Here is an 8,655-nt window from a genome sequence, read left to right as displayed (position 1 = left end):
GACTGCATCTTTAAATGTGTTATTATCAGTGTCCTACATGATTCACTCAACCCTGTTACTTCTGACATGATTTTCCTCCTTTCAAAACCACACAGGAAGTGACATCATCTGGGCTCTTTTCTACAGAATGATGGGAGGACAAGAAAATAATCCCAATCCATTGTCTCAGTTTTTACACAAATGAATGGCTGCATTCATCAACCCTGTTACCAAAGTTACTGTAAGAAGAGATTTTGCTCAAGTTTCACTCACAACCCTGTCAGTCATTCTGGAAAGTTCATTTACTTCATACATTTTGATGTTTACAGTTTATTCCTAAAAATAACAATGTTGAAAACTGTATTGAAAATGCCTAAATTCTGGTAACACTCCTGCAAATTGTGGAGCAGATATGAAACAAATGGAAAATACGTAAATATTATTTTGATCTGATGTTGACAATCAGTATGAAAGTTTCTCAAACTTCCCTTTACTGAGCTTCTGTTAGAAAAGAACTTTAACTTTTTCTCTAAATATGCAGAAGTGCTTGAATCTTTCTAACATGAATGTTGTTCAGCATCATGAATGGATGAAGAATAAACACCAACCTCTTTGTTCTTCAGTATCTTCAGTGTGTTTCATTCTGCAGGGTTCTGGATCACTCATGTTCTTTGCAGTTTTCAGCTCTTCCTGATGCTTCAGTGCTCGTCTGATGGGAATATTCCAGCATTTATTGATGAACTGCAGTGGGAGGAGCTTCACTGATGATGTGACTGCAGTGGGAGGAGCTTCACTGTTGATGTGACTGCTGTGGGCGGAGCTTCACTGACTGAACCACAGATTGGTTGGAGGAGATGATCTGCCCAAATCAAAAATATCAGTTACTGTGTTTGTTTTTATAGGGTTAAAGACCAGAAATCAAATTAAATGTACAAAAAGTGAATTTAAATAGAAAACCCATTAAATCCAAGTGTCTATTTTAATGTTTCAAATTACTTTTGTGAAAACCAAATGTATTAATGTCCCATCATCATTTAGTGTAACAGATATATTTATGTAAAAATGAAACAACATTCATTTTGACCAGTACTTAATAAAGTGTATAAAAGAGTAAGAGATCATACTAAATTTCATTATATTTTAAATGATTAAACTTGGTGACAAATAGATGAAAGCTAGTGGTTTGAAGGAAAGTGGTATAAAGTATAAAGATTTAAAATGACAATTTCAGAGTATTTTGGGCTTCACTGTGATCCTTCAATACAGTGTTTGAATGTTGTCAAATGATTCTTGTTCTAAATATGCATGACAAGTTTTTTTGCTATATTAACCCCTTTTTGTATTTCACCCATAAACTAATTGCATTAATCATTTATATCTGTCTATCGTAAAGCAACTGATGCTAATTCAGAACTTTATATTTCTAAATCAAACATTATTCTGTTAATTCATTAAAATAATGACAGATGTCTTGAAAAGTAGTAAAAAAAAACAAAAAAGTAAAAAAAAAAAAATTGAAAAAAGAAATAAACAGACATAAACACCATCAAATCCCCTCAGTCTGTTGACAGCAATGGAAGGAGCTTTAAGTGTCAATTTACAGCAGATCTGAAGACATCAGCATAATAAATGAGGTGAAAACAGGAACTATTGACATGAAATAAAGAGTGTTTTCAGCAGTTTCTCTGTTAATATTGATGATCCTCAGACTATCAACACTCATTCAACAAGACATTCACATCGTTAGCAGATCATCTCACTTTATTCTGAGTGTTTGATGATAGAAACTGATTATTGGAGTCACAATATGTGTGAAAATCCTATAAACTGCTCTATTGAAAGACAATACTGTTATTTCTCACAATATGACATTAATAATACAAAAATCAACATAAGGACATTCACCATCATCAACCACTAAAGATGAATAACTACAGAGATATGAACTGAAAGTTTGATTTTCTAATAATAAGTACATTGATTGCAGTAGTGAAATTAGATCAGAAGAGAGAATGATCGCAAAACCTTTCAAAATAAAGAGCAGCACAAAGTAGAGTTGATGTCATGATACAGAATCATCTCATATTTAAGATATCTGGGTTTTCTGTTTCAGAATGGGAGGTATGTCAAACCCGAGAAAGCAGGGTAAGACAAGCCTGTTTCTGAAAGAGAGGTAACTTATACTCGGAGTCAGTTACTATGGTAACTTACTCTGTGAACCTAACCTGGTCGGGAGCAGGTTTTCTTCGGTAAACCCAGAGTTTCTTTCGGTCTTCTCCCTTTTTTTAAAGTGCAAGTGATGTTTAAATAGTTCACTCACTCATTCACACTGCAAAAATTTTTATTTTTCATCCTATTTCAAGTACAAATATCTAAAAATTCTTAAATCAAGATGGATTTTCCTATGTAGATGCGGCACTGACGCCCTTGCGTATGCAGGGCATCCGCGTTCTCAACTACATAGACGATTGGTTGATTCTCGCTCAATCAGAGCAGATGGCGGGTCAACATCGAGGTGTTGTTCTCGCTCATATGGAAAAGTTGGGGTTGAGACTAAACGCAAAGAAAAGTGTGTTTTCTCCTGTATCAGAGAACCACTTATCTGGGCGTGGTATGGGATTCTGTGATTATGAAAGCCTGTTTATCTCCGGCTCGAATAACATCAATCCTCAATACTGTCTCGGACATAAGGCAAGGCCAGTCACTCACTGTAAAACAGTTCCAGAGACTGTTAGGTCTGATGGCAGCAGCATCCAACGTTATACCTTGCGGCCTGTTGTACACGAGACCACTGCAGTGGTGGCTCAAAACCATCTCACATGGCACATAAATTGTCTAGAAATGATGGCGGTATTTCTAGCACTGAGATACTTCCTCCCAGACCTCAGAGACAAACATGTGTTAGTCAGAACAGACAACACATCAGTAGTCTCGTATATAAATCACCAGGGGGGTCTGAGATCACGCCCGCTTACAAACTGGCGAATCAGATTCTTCTGTGGTCCCAAGGGAAACTGCTATCCCTCAGAGCAGTTTACATCCCGGGGTACCTGAATGTGGGAGCAGACATCCTGTCGAGGCAGGGGCCGAGGCCCGGGGAATGGAGACTTCATCCGGAGGTGGTGAAGCTCTTTTGGGAGAACTACAGCTAAGCCAGAGTGGATCTGTTTGCGTCTCGAGGGACGACTCACTGTCCACTGTGGTTCTCCATGTCAAACCCAGCACCTCTTGGGCTGGTTGCTATGGTACAGCCGTGGCCGAGGCTACCGCTGTACGCATTTTCCCCGATCGCTCTGCTCCCGGGAGCTCTCACAAGCGGGTGGTCTGATACTGCACCCCCGCCCAGAGTTATGGAAGTTGTGGGCGTGGCCTCTGAGGGGGCACGTCTCATAGATTCCGGTCTCTCAACTGAGGTTGTTGAGACCATACTCCAATCCAGAGCTCCCTCCACGAGGAAACTATATGCTCTGAAGTGGAGATTATTCACTTCTTGGTGTGAGAATCATCAGTGGGATCCAGTTAACTGCCCGGTTAGCGCAGTGCTGGACTTCCTGCAGGAGAGATTTTCCACAGGGCTATCCCCCTCCACACTAAAGGTGTACGTGGCGGCCTTAGCTGCTTACCACGCTCCTTTCAGTGGAGTCTCTTGGGCAGACACCCGCATACAACACGTTTCCTTCGTGGCACTATGAGGATAAGAACCTGAGGTTCTCACTAATACTGCGAGACCTATCATGCTGCAGGCCTTCTGTCCTCCTCCGTTTAAGTCTTCGGACCAGGAAAAACTAATCTGCTATGTCCATTACGGGCATTGGGTGCGTATGTTGATGAACAGCTGTTCATATGTTTTGGTGCACCAAGAAAAGGTCTACCAGCATCTAAGCAGAGAATGAGCAAGTGGGTGGTCGAGGCTATCTCACTTGCTTATGAGGCGGTCGGGTCGCCTTCACCATTGGCTGTCCGAGCGCACTCTACAAGGAGTATGGCTGCCTCCAAGGCTTTTATTTCTGACATTTGTGATGCGGCAGGCTGGTCCTCACCGCACACATTTGTGAGATTCTACGAGCTAGATCTCAGCTCCGCTCCAGGGGCACAGGTGTACTGTGAGTTGTGCGCTTCGGCTTCACACGATCAGGCACTTGTTACTATGGCGGCGTTGGTATAGCGTTCCCATAGCGTTTTTACGCAGCGCGAGTTCCCTTGAAAGGGAACGTCTCGGTTATGTATATAACTTTAGTTCCCTGATAGGGAACGAGACGCTGCGTAACTCCGCCATACTCCCTGCATGCCCGAAAGCGACTTGCTTCAGACTTTGAGAAGCTGAATGACAGTGTTTACGGGCCGGCTTTATGGTTCCTGGTCAGTGACGTCACCCCGCCTATGACGTTCCGTCTCCTGACTGGACAGATTGCACATGTGCTTCAGACGACATCACGCGGAGGCATTCCCATAGCGTTTTTACGCAGCGTCTCGTTCCCTATCAGGGAACTAAGGTTATATACATAACCGAGACGTTTTCGCAATGCAATACAAAGCATTAATTGCCTTTTTGTTATGGCCACTTTGCCCGTCAGCTGCACTGGATTAATTAAATCTCCTATCAAATCAGAATGTGTACTTAGAATCAGTATAAATTGTGACAATTTTATCTTTTGAAAGTTCACAAGCTCTCAGTGCAACTAGTTCCGCTGCCTGTGCTGATGTGTATGGTAATGATTTCTGCTTCTACCACTTTGTCAGGGAGTCTAACAACTGCATAAATATACACCATCTGATGGTTTAGAACATGAACCATCAACATATAGACTATCCCCTTCTTCTAGGGCCGTATCTAACAGATCGGTCCTACAAGCAGTTTCAGTTTCAATTGTTTTCAAACAATCATGTACCTCATCAATGCTGTCAGTGGTTTGGTCGGCAGTATCAAGCAAATCTCTCAAAGCAATGACAGCAGTGTGTGGCACAGATGTTGGCTTAATCATTTAATTTGTAGTCTTATAACAACGTTGCCTTACAAGTATTGCTTGTTGTGGTGAGGATTTGGTGTCAATGTCCTGCTGAGATAATGTGTCCCAGATAAGAGACTTGCGGTCTCACCCACTGCACTTTCTTTCTTGAAGCTTTAAACCTCGCCTCTGCCAGCACATTGAAGACAATGATGGAGGCCTGTTCACAGTCCTCTGCTGTCGTGGCTGAGATGAGCAGGTCATCTGCACACTGTAGTAAACACACAGTCGGTGGGAGCTTAATGTTGCTGAGGGTTTTGTGCACGATCACAGAGAACACAGCAGGCGAGTCAACGTAGCCCTGAGGAAGACGTATCCATGTAAATTGTTGTTGTTTGTACATAAATAATGGCTTCAGATATCGGTATGCTGAAAAAAAATCAGAGCATATATCAAGGACAGTATAGAATTTATGTGTAGGAGGTATTGAATTTATTATAGTTACCACATCCGGTACCACTGGTGAAAGCGGTATAATCAGATCACTGATCTTCCTCAAATCTTGTGTCAGTCACCAACTTTGTCCATCTGCTTTGAGAATAGGATTACCAGGTGTTTTATATGGCGAATGTGTGTTAATAATTCCCTGTTTTAACAAATTTTCAATCAAAAGGTTAAATGCCCTTCTCTTTCTCTGGAGAGATTTTTTTTTAATTGTTTTACATAGACTGGTGTTTTTGTTTTCAGTAACGCAGTGTACGGTTTATCATTGATGAAAGCTTGTGCTTAGTTTTGGATTTACTCATTTCATTGACGCTATCTCTTCTCCCTCACCCTTCACTCAGCATGTAATCAGCAGGATGAGGGTGTGGCTCAGTGGACACCATCAGCACAGAAGGGAAGAAAAAAGAAAAATAATTATCAAAATCATTTTCATAAAATGTTGACCATCACTTGTGACCACAGACAATATTTTTTTTTTTACCATCTACATTCAATTCCAAATTTGCCAAATCAATTTTGTTATTTTTATATTTTAGAGTGAGTATAAAAGTACTTGGGGTTCCTTCACTCCTTAGGCATCCCTATTGGGGAGTTCATTCTGTTTGGTATTTTTTGCTCTTGGTTGGAGTTGGAATTTTCCTTTTTCTGTCTCTCCCTATTTGCGTCTTTCCCCATCATTTTTTAGTTTCCTGCACTCTTATGCATAATGACCAGTTTTGCCACAATAATGACATTTCCCTCGCCTTCGTGTCCCTTTTCCAGTCATTTTATCATTTTCTGTTTTCAGAGAAGGACACACATAAATTATCTCTGTCTCATCATCTCCCAAAGTTCTGAGGAGTATTACTCTAAAATCTGGACCCATCAGTTGTGCGTAACAGGTATGACTTTTCAGAATCTGCACAAATTTCACCAGATAAGAAGGAGAAGGTAGAAACCCATTAATTTCTTTCCATTTACTGTACGACTCTTTCATGTACTTATAATTGCACTTTGGGTCTCCCCAGCCCCTATTAATCATCGAATTTGCACTTTCCATATCCCCTGGCTTAAAGGCAGGGTAGGCAAAAAATTTTGTTCCAAATTTGTTTAAACTTTCTATATATATCAATGCATAATTAAAATGTAAGTACTCTGATAAAAAGAGTATAAAAATCGAGTGACTCTAGACCGTTTAATCTGTATTAAACACAGCTCATTATTTCCATCCGGGACGAAACATAGGATTGGCTTAGGCGACTGTCACTCTCTCGCAACCATGGCAACCACCCTTTTGCCACACATGACCTGCCCACTTGCGCGCGCATGTTTGATTTGGGGAATTCAAGAGGCATGGATCCTAGGAATACCAAAACAATGGCAGAGAAACAGCAAGCTAAATTCACAGTACCGGCCTATGCAGTTAGTGAAGGCAAACCAGGCAAAAAAAGGAAGACAGTAACAGTACAAGAAAAGGCAATGAACAAAAAGTCTTTGGATAAACAAAGAAATAAAACGCGAGTTAATATCGGCGTGGCTTTCCAGCGATGGCGAGAACTGAGAGCAGGATTGTGCACAGTTTGCACGCATGCATCAATCGGCATTTATCATATATGCATCATATAACAGTGGCAGGTCCCGAGGCAGGCGCATATAACCACGGAAGGTCCAGTGGCAGGCGCATATAACCACAGAAGGTCCAGTGGCAGGCGCATATAACCGTGGCAGGTCCCGAGGCAGGCGCATATAACCATGGAAGATCCCGAGGCAGGCGCGCATAACCGTGGCAGGTCCCGAGGCAGGCGCGTATAACCATGGAAGATCCAGAGGCAGGCGCATATAACCATGGAAGATCCCGAGGCAGGTGCATATAACCATGGAAGATCCCGAGGCAGGCGCATATAACCATGGAAGATCCCGAGGCAGGCGCGCATAACCGTGGCAGGTCCCGAGGCAGGTGCATATAACCATGGAAGATCCCGAGGCAGGCGCATATAACCATGGAAGATCCCGAGGCAGGCGCATATAACCGTGGCAGGTCCAGTGGCAGCTCCCCCTGCCACGCAAAGATTTTACTCCCTCTCAACTGAGGGAACTCAAGGGGCTGAAAAGTGACTCCTTGATGGCTTTATTTCTGCTGGACAGGTAAATCTTTCTTTTTGTATTTTGATCATACATATTTTTTTGTTTATTTTTTCATGAAGCATGTGTCATTAGCACACGTAGCTGCGTAATATAGCTAACATAACATTACTTAGCGAGCCGTAGTAGAGACGATAAATAATCTATAGGCCTAGCTCAAGATGATAGCTATAGTGTTGAATTGTGCATAATTTTGCTTTAGATAACTAAATACATGTTTAACAGATAGTAGGCCTAACGTTACTCCGCATCTAGGAACTTTTCTTAGAACTATATTTACCCTCTGTCTAACTCTTTTATCATGTTCACTTGTAAGTTTACCTGCACGTTTTTTTCGCCTTTGTTTTGTTTTTATATTCTCTACCTATGTTTACTGATGTCTTTATCTTGTATCTGTGTGTGTCGTACACACTTTGTTGTATGTGTGTGTTATTATTTTGTGTCTGCAATGCAGTTGTGAGTTGATATTTGAGTGTATGTTACTCTGTTTATCTGTAGAACAACGTATATGTTATGAATCTTAGACGAAATTCATCTTCATCACAGTGTAAATGATGGTAATGGAAAAACGTGTATCATGCAACCTGTTTTTAGCTTTGCCTTATAGATAACTAGCTCGTTAGCGAATCAAAAATATATATTTTAAACTTTACCAATATCAATATGCTAGCTTGATAGTGAGTACTAAAATCTTGTTTGTTTATCTTCATAATTATAAAGTTATTTTTATTACATATGATTCTGACATGATGTCACTACATGCACTGTGCTCCTTCCTCTCCGCTCGTCTCAGGTAAATAATGCGTCTTCCAGCTCAGTGGTCGGAGTCGCGCGTTCATGCGTTTTGGGGGCGTGGCTTTGGAAGGAGCCCAGAAGGGAGGGGGTGGAGTGAATGGAAATAATGAGCTGTCTTTAAAACAGTCGTGAGAGGTCTACAGACACTCGATTTTTATACTTTCTTTTTCAGAGTACTTACATTTTAATTATGTATTGATATATAAATAAAGTTTAAACAAATTTTGAAAAAAAGTTTTTTATACATTTTTTTACCTACCCTGCCTTTAAAAGAGCCTTCTTTGGGGAAAGGATCCAATTGTATTTTTCC

Source organism: Megalobrama amblycephala, linkage group LG14 (genome assembly GCF_018812025.1).
Source record: "Megalobrama amblycephala isolate DHTTF-2021 linkage group LG14, ASM1881202v1, whole genome shotgun sequence".
Lineage (NCBI taxonomy): Eukaryota > Metazoa > Chordata > Actinopteri > Cypriniformes > Xenocyprididae > Megalobrama > Megalobrama amblycephala.
This window is presented reverse-complemented; position numbering follows the sequence as displayed.